Below are 12,127 nucleotides of genomic sequence, written 5' to 3'. Positions count from 1 at the left end.
ATAAAATCAGGTCACCGTGAAGTTCGCATCAAGATGCTTTTTCTGAAGGTGTTTTGAAGCTTTTGAATCCCACATATCCATCTATTTCTGCATTTCCCAGGAGCAGAAGCACTGAAATTCTGTAAGACAGGCTGCTCTTGAGATATTTTCAACTTAGCTGGAATCAGGATTTGCCAGAAATGTCGTGAGACAGCTTGTTTAAGTGAGATTTCCTGCTCAGTTTCTTTTTTTAAAAGAGAGAGAGAAAAAGAAAGAAAAAAATAATGATTTTTGGATGGAGTTCATCTGTTCTGGACACATTTCGACATGTAGTGGAGGGGAACCAATATATAAGGATCTTTGAGTTCTTTAGAAACTTTGGCAAAGTCCTAAACCACCTGGGAATTCATAAGATTGAATGTTTGAAGTGTGATTTTTAAATTAATAACACTGACATCACAAATTGCTCGCACAAATCAGTCCCTCACTACTCAAAAATGTTCTGTTTACAGATTGCTCTGTCTCCCTATGGCTGTTTTTTATTTAGGCTGGATATGTTCTTTTACTATCTTGCTTGTAAATTACTGGAAGATTGTCTTCATTTCTTTTTAGGCTTCACACTGAAGGGTGAGTTTTAGATACCTTACTGTTTGGTTAATATTTTACATTTCAATTTTTCAGTTCAAACCAGGGAACCAGAGAAGGGTATGAATAAAACTTAAGCTATAGGTGAACATTTAGAAAAAAGAAAGAGCAAAGGATGAATATGTATGAAACTTATCTAAAATGCCATATTTATGAGGAGAGGAAAAATATTGGAGCCTCGCATTCCCTTTACATATTTTCAAAACACCACATGGGATTGAGTGGGACCAAGTGAAAAGTATAAAATTTGTTGAGTGTGGCGGGTGTTTTAGTGTAGCAGTGCAGTAAAAAGTTGGCAGTGTGAATCATCTGGGGCTGTGGGTAGGAAGATACACTGAGGCCTTGGGATTAAGGAAAGACATGGGTTCTCTAGTGCCTGGTTTTCAATGGGACGCTCGTCAGGATGCTTGTCCTCTTTCTCTGTCAATTTGTTTCAATCTAGAGGCCAAGAGTACGGAGGCCATGAGTTGCTACTTCATGGGCCAGAACATGGGCTTGCAGCATCCTTATTTCCTCTGAGCCTGCTCTGTACCTATACCAAATCCAAGGGACGGTGACAATAAGGCCACCTTGTTGCAGTAGACCACGAAAGGGAAGAAAGGGCCAAAGGAAACAGTTACTCAAGGGATTTTAATTCAGCTGTCAATTATTTCACCCATTCTGTGAACAGGCCTGTGTTAGGCCTTGAGTGGTTGAAACAAGAAAATAAGGGACCAGGGGCTGCACTCTCCCACCCAGTGATTCCACATATTGGGGCCCAAACCATGAAAAATCACACAGACATGGGAGACATGGACAGAGTTGTTAGTTTTCATGAAGAAGATTCTGGTTAAATAAGGTATGGATAGCTTTTCTTTGAGAGTACAGATAGCAGTAAGTATGAATAATGTAGATCCATGAACTAACATAGAAAAGTCTCTAAGACATATAATTAAGTTAAAAAAAAAAAGCTTCAAGTTATGATCTACAATGTAATACCACTTGGTATCATTCTAAACCACCTAAACAAAACTATATATCTCTACCTTGTAAGTATAAAATTCAGACAAAAGGATTGGGATGGTGTGTACAAAGTACTTACCTCCGTGAAGGGACAGAGGCTGGTTAAGAAGTATTTCCCTATCTCGTTACTGTAACACATTTATGCACTAACTGAATTAAATAAACAAATTAAAAATAATTGAAGTAAGTGAATTATGGGCATAAATAAACATTCCCCTCTCCTCACTATACACATAAAAACAAAGGTTCAGGTTCCTTCTTCTCTGTAAAAATAAGACTCACAGATGTACTTCATGTTTTTATGAAATAGGCTCTTTTCTTGATTTCCATAAAATTTTTCTTTTGAGGTGTCCCCCCCTTCCCTTTCCTGATCTCTCTTCCTTTTCAATTCCAGTATTATGCATGTTCTCCAAGGTCAGTCCTTAGCCTCCTCTCCCTTTTTCTGGGAACTTTTACCCACTTCCACAGAATCAAAGATAACCTCTAACAGAATGACTTTTTAAATCTGTTTCCAGCTTTGCTTTTTCTACTCTGTTAATCATCCTCACTTTGCATTTTCTACCGCCATTTTTAATTTTTCAACATTTTAAATATATATTATATGATAAAATGATAAAATTTTGTATGTATTTGGCTAGACATATTTTTTAAGTTTTAAATTTAATTCCAATTAGTTAACATACAGTGTTATATTAGTTTCAGGTGTACAATACAGTAATTTAACACTTCCATACATCACCCTGAACTAAAATCCACAACTGATGTCATCCTCAATGGGGAAAACTGAAAACCTTTCCTCTGTGGGCAGGAACAAGACACCACTCTCACCACTGTTATTTAGCATAGAGTCACAGCAATCACAGAACAAGAAGAAATAAAAGGCATCCAAGTTGGCAAAGAAGAAATAAAACTTTTCCTATTTGCAGATGACATGATACTCTATACAGAAAACTCAAAAGACTCCCCACAAAACTGCTGGAACTGAAACATGAATTCAGTGAAGTCGCAGGATACAAAATCAATGAACAGAAATCTACCACCATTCTTAGCTCAGCTTCTTCTAAACCTAAATTTATCTCTCTTCATATCCCCAGTGGGTTGTTCATCCCACCATCCTAATTTCAACTAAAGACTTAGAAGCCTAGTTTACTCGGCAATTGCCCTTTCCCATCTTCCTCACCACTTCCAGTGTCCCATCCAGTCTTCTTTCCTAATGTCCTTTGTCTATGGTTTCATCTCCATCTGTACATTTCCTTATTGGATTCATTCAACCAAAAGCACAACCAAACGCTAAGTGGAAACTTAAGCCACTTCTTTCAGCAACTGATGGCCTCCAAATGTTTATTTATCTACCTGTTCAGTCTGATCTACAATGGTTATTTTGGTTTTAATTGCATGGTTACCACTTCTTCACTCCCAATTATGAATCAATCACTAAGAATTTACCAAGTACTAATTTCACAATCAGCCCTGGGAGATATTATAAACATAGAAGACATGGGCTCTTCTTTTGAGGAAATAATTGATGAAAAAAATCATCAATACATAAAATGAGCATCTTGAAACAAATTTCACAGTGGCATAGAATATATACAAAATGCAGTGGAAACAAAATCCATGAAGCTTCCTTCCTCTCTTTACTTCCACAAACATTAATTATCTACTATGTGCCAGACACTAACCTGGGACTAAGGATATGGCATAAATAAGTCAGATAATTCCTTGCCCTTGTGGGACTTCTATTCAAGTGCAGGGAAATAGATACCTAATAGGTAAGCGGATAATTAAGATGGTTTCCAAGAGTAATAAATGCTATAAGAAAAAAAATAATACAGGGTGATATGTCAAAAAGGACCCAGGGATGCAATTTAGCTAGAAAGGCCAGGGAAGCCCTCTCTGAAGAGCTGATATTTGAGTTGACACCTGAATGTTGAAAGGAGTCAGCTATGGGGAAATCTAGATGTAGAAAGTTACAGGCTGGACTTACTATACGAGCAAAGGTGCAAGATGACCATGAGACTGGTGTGCTTGAGGAACTGCCCGATGAAAGAGGTGCTCAGAATGATCAGAAATAAACTGGGTTGTACTGGATACCATAGGCCACAAATCCATTGACAGTTGGGAATTTAGGACAGAACCTGTTTGGAGGGAGTAAAATACTATTAAGGGAAATTTCATAAATGACCTCCCTGTGACCCTAGCAAAGCCCTTTCTGACCACACAGACTGTGAAAAGGCCCTCCAGTATCCTCCATATTCCATGGTGTAGCATTTAAGTCAGATGGATAAACAGGGAAAAGAAGAAGGAATTTGCCAGGGAAGGGAAAAGCTAAGTGAATCAACATTTTCCTAATTGGTTTCCAGAGGCATTTGTCTATGCGAGAATGAGATGTTTGATATTCTGGTTGAGTAAGTTCTTGATTCCAGGTCATCAATTATGATAATAGAACAAATCAAAAAGTTTCCAGCAAATAGAAATTCTTCATTTCCTGGCTCCTACTCAAGTTTATTGATTGGACTATTGGGTAAGACAATATATTTCATGTAGAAATGTTAGAAAAGCTTTTGGCTGGGCCCTTTGCTCTTTGCAATCTCAAAAATGGTTTGAGGTGCCTGTAACAATTTGGATTATTCATCCCTCTCTCCTCTGCCCATAGACAGAGGCAGGTGCTTTATGGATAAAACTGTCTTCACTCTTGTCATGGGAGGAATGGCTGGCTGTATACATTACATACTGAATTAAAGGTATCTACAACCTTTATTTTCTTCCAAAATATTCCTTCCACTTGTCTTCTAAAATGCCCAAATTGCTAATCATTATAGTTATAAAATGTGAGTTTCTTCTTAAATAAATATATGTTCCCAGGAGAGGAGGGGGGGCATGGTTATGTGATTTATCTCTCTAAATAGGTTCATGTTAATATTCATATCTATACACATGGGGGGATTGTACAAAGTGCTGAAAATTACATAACATTTGGAGTCCAAAGACCTAAGTTCAAGGCCCACCTCTTCCTCTCAAGAACTGTGTAATTTGGCAAATCACTTAATTTCTCTAAACTAAACATAGTTTCCTCCTCTGCTAAGCTTAAGTTTCATTTGAGGTTTAAATGAGTATGTGTTATTGTTTTGTAAATGTTAAAGCATCATATAGATGTAAACAATTATAAATGTATTAATAGATTTGTTTTTAAGATTGATTTTATCATCATTTTGGAAGGCACTGGAATTCTGAGTATTTTAAGCAGCAAAATCCTGTGGCCTTTGGATAAATTTGAAATACAATGAAAAGAATAACGTTTAGTGCTTACTTACTATGTGTTGGAAAAGATGCTAAGTACCTTATAAATATTCTCATTTCATCCTCACAAGAACTCAGTGAGGTAGTTACACCCAAAATACAATGAGAAATTGGTTATATAAGTTACTTTCCTTCCTTAAGGCCACATATTAGTAACTAGTAGAGCTCTTCAGAGCTCAGAGGCTTAGGAATCCAGGGGCCCTGACTTGCCCTCACCACAGAGCACCGATGCTAGGTTTTGGTTTTAGAAAGAAGCCAGGGTTGCAAAATTTGAGAAATTTCAACTCAAGGCAAATATTGAAGGTGATGGGAGGTAGAAAGAGAGTGCTGACTTGAGAGAAAATTGGAAAATATGCTCATGTTCTTCCCAGTTTTGCTTGCAGGTATCACTTTGTAAATACACACCTTTTTTGTTTTTTTCAGTTATAATATCCTTCTTGCATTGTGTATTTGGTACCAAGATGAAATTATACCTCTAAATCTCCATTCTCTCCAATATAATTCCCTACTAGACTCCATTCCATGACTTGTACCCAAAGGAAGAGCATCATGACCTTTGTCAACTTTCCTGCCCCTACCTCTCACATGATTACATGATTTTATCTTCAAGCCACTTGCATCAAACTCCTAACCCTTTAACCTTCTACTTACAAGATAGTAATTTTCCTAAGAGCCAGAAATGGTCTTTTTCTAAAATTTCATTTTAGGTACTAGAGCAAGACTGGGGATACAGTAATTAATTGATAAATACTCATAGATGGATTCTATTAGAGAGATTGGGACTGAGAGTAAGTATAAATTGCACTCTCCTTATACCAAATATTTAATTTATTTGGTACATTGGCTGAATTCTTTTCAACCATTCCGTCTGAGGATTTTATACATTGTTGAATGGCATGGGGAAACAAGGTAAGAACAGGTTTATACGCAAACAATGAATCATGGAACACTACATCAAAAACTAATGATGTAATGTATGGTGATTAACATAACATAATAAAAAAAACTAATGATGTAATGTATGGTGACTAACATAACATAATAAAAAAAACTAATGATGTAATGTATGGTGACTAACATAACATAATAAAATAAAATTAAAAAAAGAAAAAGAGGGCGCCTGGGTGGCTCAGTTGGTTAAGCGACTGCCTTCAGCTCAGGTCATGATCCCAGGGTCCTGGGATCGAGTCCCGCATCGGGCTCCCTGCTCTGCGGGGAGCCTGCTTCTCCCTCTCCCACTCCCCCTGCTTGTGTTCCCTCTCTCGCTGTGTCTCTCTCTGTCAAATAAATAAATAAAATCTTTAAAAAAATAAAAATAAATAAAAAATAAATAAAAAGAAAAAAAGAAAAAGAACAGGTTTCTCGGACACCCAAGATATGGATAGTCTTCAGCCATGTTAGTGGTCTATTCATGCTTGGATGACTGAGTGGAGACCACTTCCAATAAAAGGTTCTTGAACAGGAACCCCCTTAAAAATGCCTCCTCTTTGAACTCTAAGCGTTGATATCTCTCCTAGAAATCCTTCTTCAATACATTTAACTGACACAAGTTTTCATTAACTGAAATTCACCCCAGCTTTAGCTGTGTCTGCTCCCTCTGAAATCTGAAAGAATGTCCCATCTTTCCCACTAATTAGAATACTTCTTTGTGGAGCCTGATTCTTTGCATATGAGAATCCTACTACCTCAACTATTTGGACTATAAATTCTTTGGGAAATAGAGATCATGTCTTCTTTGGGTCACCTCTCCAGAAAGGTTTCCAAGTCCTGCATGATATGGCTGAAGTCCAGGTTCCGTTGGGAAGCCTGCTCTTAATATCCCTGCCCAAAAACATACACCTTCCTTTTCTTTCTTTTTTTTTTTTTGGTTATATCCGATTATTTTATTTTATTATTTTTAAAATTTATTTTATTATATGTTAATCACCATACATTACATCATTAGTTTTTGATGCAGTGTTCCATGATTCATTGTTTGCGTATAACACCCAGTGCTCCATTCAATACGTGCCCTCTTTAATACCCATCTCCAGTCTAACCCATCCCCCCACTCCCCTCCCCTCTAGAAACCTCAGTTTGTTTCTCAGAGTCCATAGTCTCTTATGGTTCGTCTCCCCCTCCGATTCCCCCCCTTCATTTTTCTCTTCCTACTATCTTTTTCTTTTTAACATATAATGTATTATTTGTTTCAGAGGTACAGGTCTGTGATTCATCAGTCTTACACAATTCACAGTGCTCACCATAGCACATACCCTCACCAATGTCTATCACCCAGCCACCCCATCCCTCCCACCCCCCACCACTCCAGCAATCCTCAGTTTGTTTCCTGAGATTAAGAATTCCTCATATCAGTGAGATCATATGATACATGTCTTTCTCTGATTGATATATTTTGCTTAGCGTAATACCCTCTAGTTCCATCCACGTCGTTGCAAATGGCAAGATTTTGTTTGTTTGTTTGTTTGTTTTTTATGGCTGCATAATATTCCATTGTATATATATATATATATATATATATATATATATATATATATATATATACCACATCTTCTTTATCGATTCATCTGTTGATGGACATCTTGGCTCTTTCCATAGTTTGGCTATTGTGGACATTGCTGCTATAAACATTGGGGTGCACATACCCCTTCGGATCACTACATTTGTATCTTTGGGGTAAATACCCAGTAGTGCAATTGCTGAGTTGTAGGGTAGCTTTACTTTCAACTTTTTGAGGAACCTCCATACTGTTTTCCAGAGTGGCTGCACCAGCTTGCATTCCCACCAACAGTGTAGGAGGGTTCCCCTTTCTCCGCATCCTCACCAACATCTGTCATTTCCTGACTTGTTAATTTTAGCCATTCTGACTGGTGTGAGGTGGTATCTCATTGAGGTTTTGATTTGGATTTCCCTGATGCCGAGTGATGTTGAACACTTTTTCCTGTGTCTGTTGGCCATTTGGATGTCTTCTTTGGAAAAATGTCTGTTCATGTCTCCTGCTCATTTCTTGATTAGATTATTTGTTCTTTGGGTGTTGAGTTTGATAAGTTCTTTATAGATTTTGGATACTAGACCTTTATCTGATATATCATTTGCAAATATCTTCTCCCATTCTGTCAGTTGTCTTTTGGTTTCGTTGACTGTTTCTTTTGCTGTGCAAAAGCTTTTTATCTCGATGAAGTCCCAATAGTTCATTTTTGCCCTTGCTTCCCTTGCCTTTGGTGACGTTTCTAGGAAAAAGTTGCTGTGGCTGAGGTTGAAGAGGTTGCTGCCTGTGTTCTCCTCTAGGATTTTGATGGACTCCTGTCTCACATTTAGGTCTTTCATCCATTTTGAGTCTATTTTTGTGTGTGGTGTAAGGAAATGGCCCAGTTTCATTCTTTTGCATGCGGCTGTCCAATTTTCCCAACACCATTTGTTGAAGAGACTGTCTTTTTTCCATTGGACATTCTTTCCTGCTTAGACATACACCTTCCTTATTTAAATCCCTCTTATATTTTTAACTAGTACTATTTGCTCCATGGTCTTAATTATTTGATGTAATTGTATATTTCAAATAATGATTTCAAATCCTTTAAGATAAAGGCCATAAATTCACTTTCTATGCATTTCTTGCAGTCCCTAGCCATGGTTTTGGGGGAAAATGTTCATTTCTCCATAAATTATGATGAATGTATTGCATGAATACATGCATGAATGAATGAATTTCTCTTATTGTGACTGCATAGTAGCCTGGCATTTATAATTTCTCCCCTGGCATTTTAGTTGGCTTAGTGAGTTTTACTGGATAGTTACTGTACAAATGATTTCTATATCTCTCAGCCACCATTTAAAAAAAAATTAGAGAGCAGAATGACTGTCTGTTTGCAAAAACATCTTTCCTTTTCGCAGGAAAACACAGCCTCTTACCTTCTTCCACCTGTGCTTGAGAATCTGCCCTCTCTCACTAGTAAAAATGATTGAAAAGCACCTTGAAAATACAAAGTGCCATATAAATGCTAACTGAGGCAATAATAAAACAGTAGTAATAACTGTTTGCTGATAAACGTCACTTTCAAACCCAGGGGAGACATTTCGCTGGGGAAGCAGAATGGGTCCTGTGCTTGTCCCTGGGCCATGCCTTGCTCTGAATCACACAGTTCTCTCTCCATTTGGACACCATCATTTGCAATGGTCATGAAATAGTGCTGGTATGTAAAATTATTGTCATCACCCACATTGTAAAAAGCAATGTGTAGCCAAGTAATCCATTCCCTGACTATTGCCAGGGTTACCTCACTCAAGCAGATCATTTAGAAAATAAACGGGCTTGGGATGGAGTGCGCAAGGACTGCTCAGCTCTTGTTGGCCACAGATCAGCCCTGGATGTAGCTGCAGCATCCACTCCAGTTTTGCTCAGCGCTGAGCTGAGTTGTATCAAAGAACTGAGTCAGTATAGATCCAGAGGAGTTACCAGCCAATACAGTGGGATTTGAGAGGATTTTGGGGAGTCTCTTGTCATGGACTTCCTCTGTGTGTCTGTACCTCTTTCTCTGATGAGAAATATGAAAGCAGGGACACAGAAGATGGGAGTCAGGGCAGGGTTTAAAGGGAGATTGGCATAAGAAAGGAATTCAGAGGCACCTGGGTGGCTCAGTCATTAAGCATCTGCCTTCAGCTCAGGTCATGATCCCAGGGTCCTGGGATCGAGCCCCACATCAGGCTCCCTGCTCAGAGGGAAGCCTGCTTCTCCCTCCCCCACTCCCCCTGCTTGTGTTCCTTCTCTTGCTTTGTCTCTCTCTGTCAAATAAATAAATAAAATCTTAAAAAAAAAAACAGGAGAAAGGAATCCAGAACATAAAATGCAGACCTAAGACTGCATACCTATAGGAAATGAAGAGGGTGTTCTAAGCAGTCCCCTCTAGAGCCCTGCAAGTGAGAGAGGTGTGGGGCATGCTGACACACCGGGCTTTAGCAACAGAAGGACAGGAAGGATATGTGAGGAAGGGCAGTCCAGGTATGATGAAGACAGTGTTGTCCATACTGATTGTATGGATGATGACCTTCCCAGTAAATGTTTACAATGAGACAAATCATTATCATTCTCTTCAGTGTGCCCCTCTTCCTCTGCTCAGGCCCCATGGTACCCCTGGGTCCTCTTCTCTTCTCTCTGCAGAGTCCAGTTGAATCTGTCCTCTCCTCTCTGTCTCCACAGCTACCACTACAATTCACCTGGATGCCCCACATGGAACTCACTCTATTTATCCAAAAGAACTCAAAAGCTTCAACTTTTAAGAATTAGCTCCATTGCCTTCCTATAGTGACTTGTATTACCATTCCTGGTCACTTTATCAGAATCTAGTTGTCATTCTTAAGTCCTTCCCCCTTTCCCTGCTTCCTGCTTCCCATATTCTGTCAGTGACCAAGACCTCTGATTTATCCTCTGTTCATCCCCTCCTCTCCATTCTCAGTGTTACTCCCAGAGATGAACACATTGAGGTAAAAGAACATGAAATGTTCTTTAAAAAAAAAAAAAAAGATTTTATTTATTTATTTGACAGAGAGAGACACACAGAGAGAGGGAACACAAGCAGGGGGAGTGGGAAAGGGAGAAGCAGGCTTCCTGCCAAGCAGGGAGCCAGATGCAGGGCTCGATCCCAGGACCCTGGAATCATGACCTAAGCTGAAGGCAGATGCTTAACCAACTGAGCCACCCAGGCACCCAAGAACATGAAATGTTCTGAGCTAAATTTACCTCCAGGTTTGTGGGCTGGGGAGAGGGACTGCTGTGAAGTTAAGAGTCTTCTTTCACAGAGGGGGGGTTTCAGAAAGAAGCTGAATGTAAGAGAAGTATCTTTTAGAGAATAAGGACTCTAAACAGCCTTTCATTTATTATCATATATACCTTTCAGGCTCAAGACCAAAGACCTAAGGATTTTTTAATAAATGATAACATTTAAGGTTTTCAGTTATTGATGGTTTTGAATCTCCCTATTTATTCCCCTGAACTATTAGCAATACGGTCTTCATAAGTAAAGGACCTGAGTGCTTATCTTCAGGGGTAGTAAGGAAGTGAGTTGCTGGTTGTAATGTGGAAAATACATGCCAGTCTTGGGGGGAAGAACCCTAAAGGATAGAGTGAGTTGTGGTAGCTACCAAGTATAGAGAAGACTAAAAGCAGCTTGTATTTCTGCCTTCCCCACTTTCCTGCCCCCAGCAAGAAACACATAGAGGAGGAGCAAGGCCCATGGGGTTCTTATATACCAGGTACTTTGTATATGCTATCTCTAGTGTGCATAAACTCTTCATTTAGATAGACTTATGTTCTTATTAGAGAAAAGGAAACTGAGGATCAGTGGTAGAGTGGACACCTATTATTTTTCCATGGCCAATGCTCCCTCTCTCATCTCTATTCCTTCTCTAGTCTTCATCTGGTGAGGCTATCAATCATCTAGCTCTGCTTCTCCTGTGCCAAGTCTAGACATGTGATCCAGACTGACCAATCCAAATGCTGTATTCCTCTGCTGAGGGGTCCAGAATGGTTTTGTGACCCAGATGACCAAATTCCTTTCTCAGGGATTAATGGAGATACTCTGAAAGAAAAGCTTTATTTCCTTCTAATAGATGAGCTGGCAGGCCACGTAGGCCTGGAATCTTTGCTGCCATGGGAAATGAACCTGTTAAGATTAAAGCCAGGAAAAGAAGAGAGCCAAGAGATATGATGGAGTCTATGACAGAGATGAAAGACATTATGGAGCTCCTAACAGGTTTCCTGAGGTCTTTACCCAAACATCACCTTCTCAGACCACCAGGTAAAAAAAAAATAGCCATTTCTATCATGCCCAACCTTATGATATTCTTGTCCATAGCACTTATCACCATCTGTCATGTTATGTGGTTTGTTCACTGTTGTGTCCTTAGCACCTCAGACAGCTCTTGACCCTAAGTAGGCCCTTAGCTAAAATTTATGGCATGAATAAATAAGTCATTTGAACTAATGGATCTAGCTCTGACTAAACCAGTCCCCAGCCCTTGGACTTCCCAGTCACACAAGCCAATATAGTCCCTTTTCTACATAAGCAAGCTTGACTTGACTTTTCGTCACTAGGAAATAAGAGACCTCACTAATAAGAAGGTGCAGTACCGCATCGCAGTCCCACAGCTGGTACATGGTAGAACCAGAGGTGAACTCAGGTCTCAAGACCCTGAACCACTGCTTTTCTAG

Source organism: Mirounga leonina, unplaced genomic scaffold (genome assembly GCF_011800145.1).
Source record: "Mirounga leonina isolate KUSES-001 unplaced genomic scaffold, KU_Mleo_1.0 Mir_93, whole genome shotgun sequence".
In the NCBI taxonomy this organism is placed as follows: domain Eukaryota; kingdom Metazoa; phylum Chordata; class Mammalia; order Carnivora; family Phocidae; genus Mirounga; species Mirounga leonina.
Note: the sequence above shows the minus strand (reverse complement) of the source record.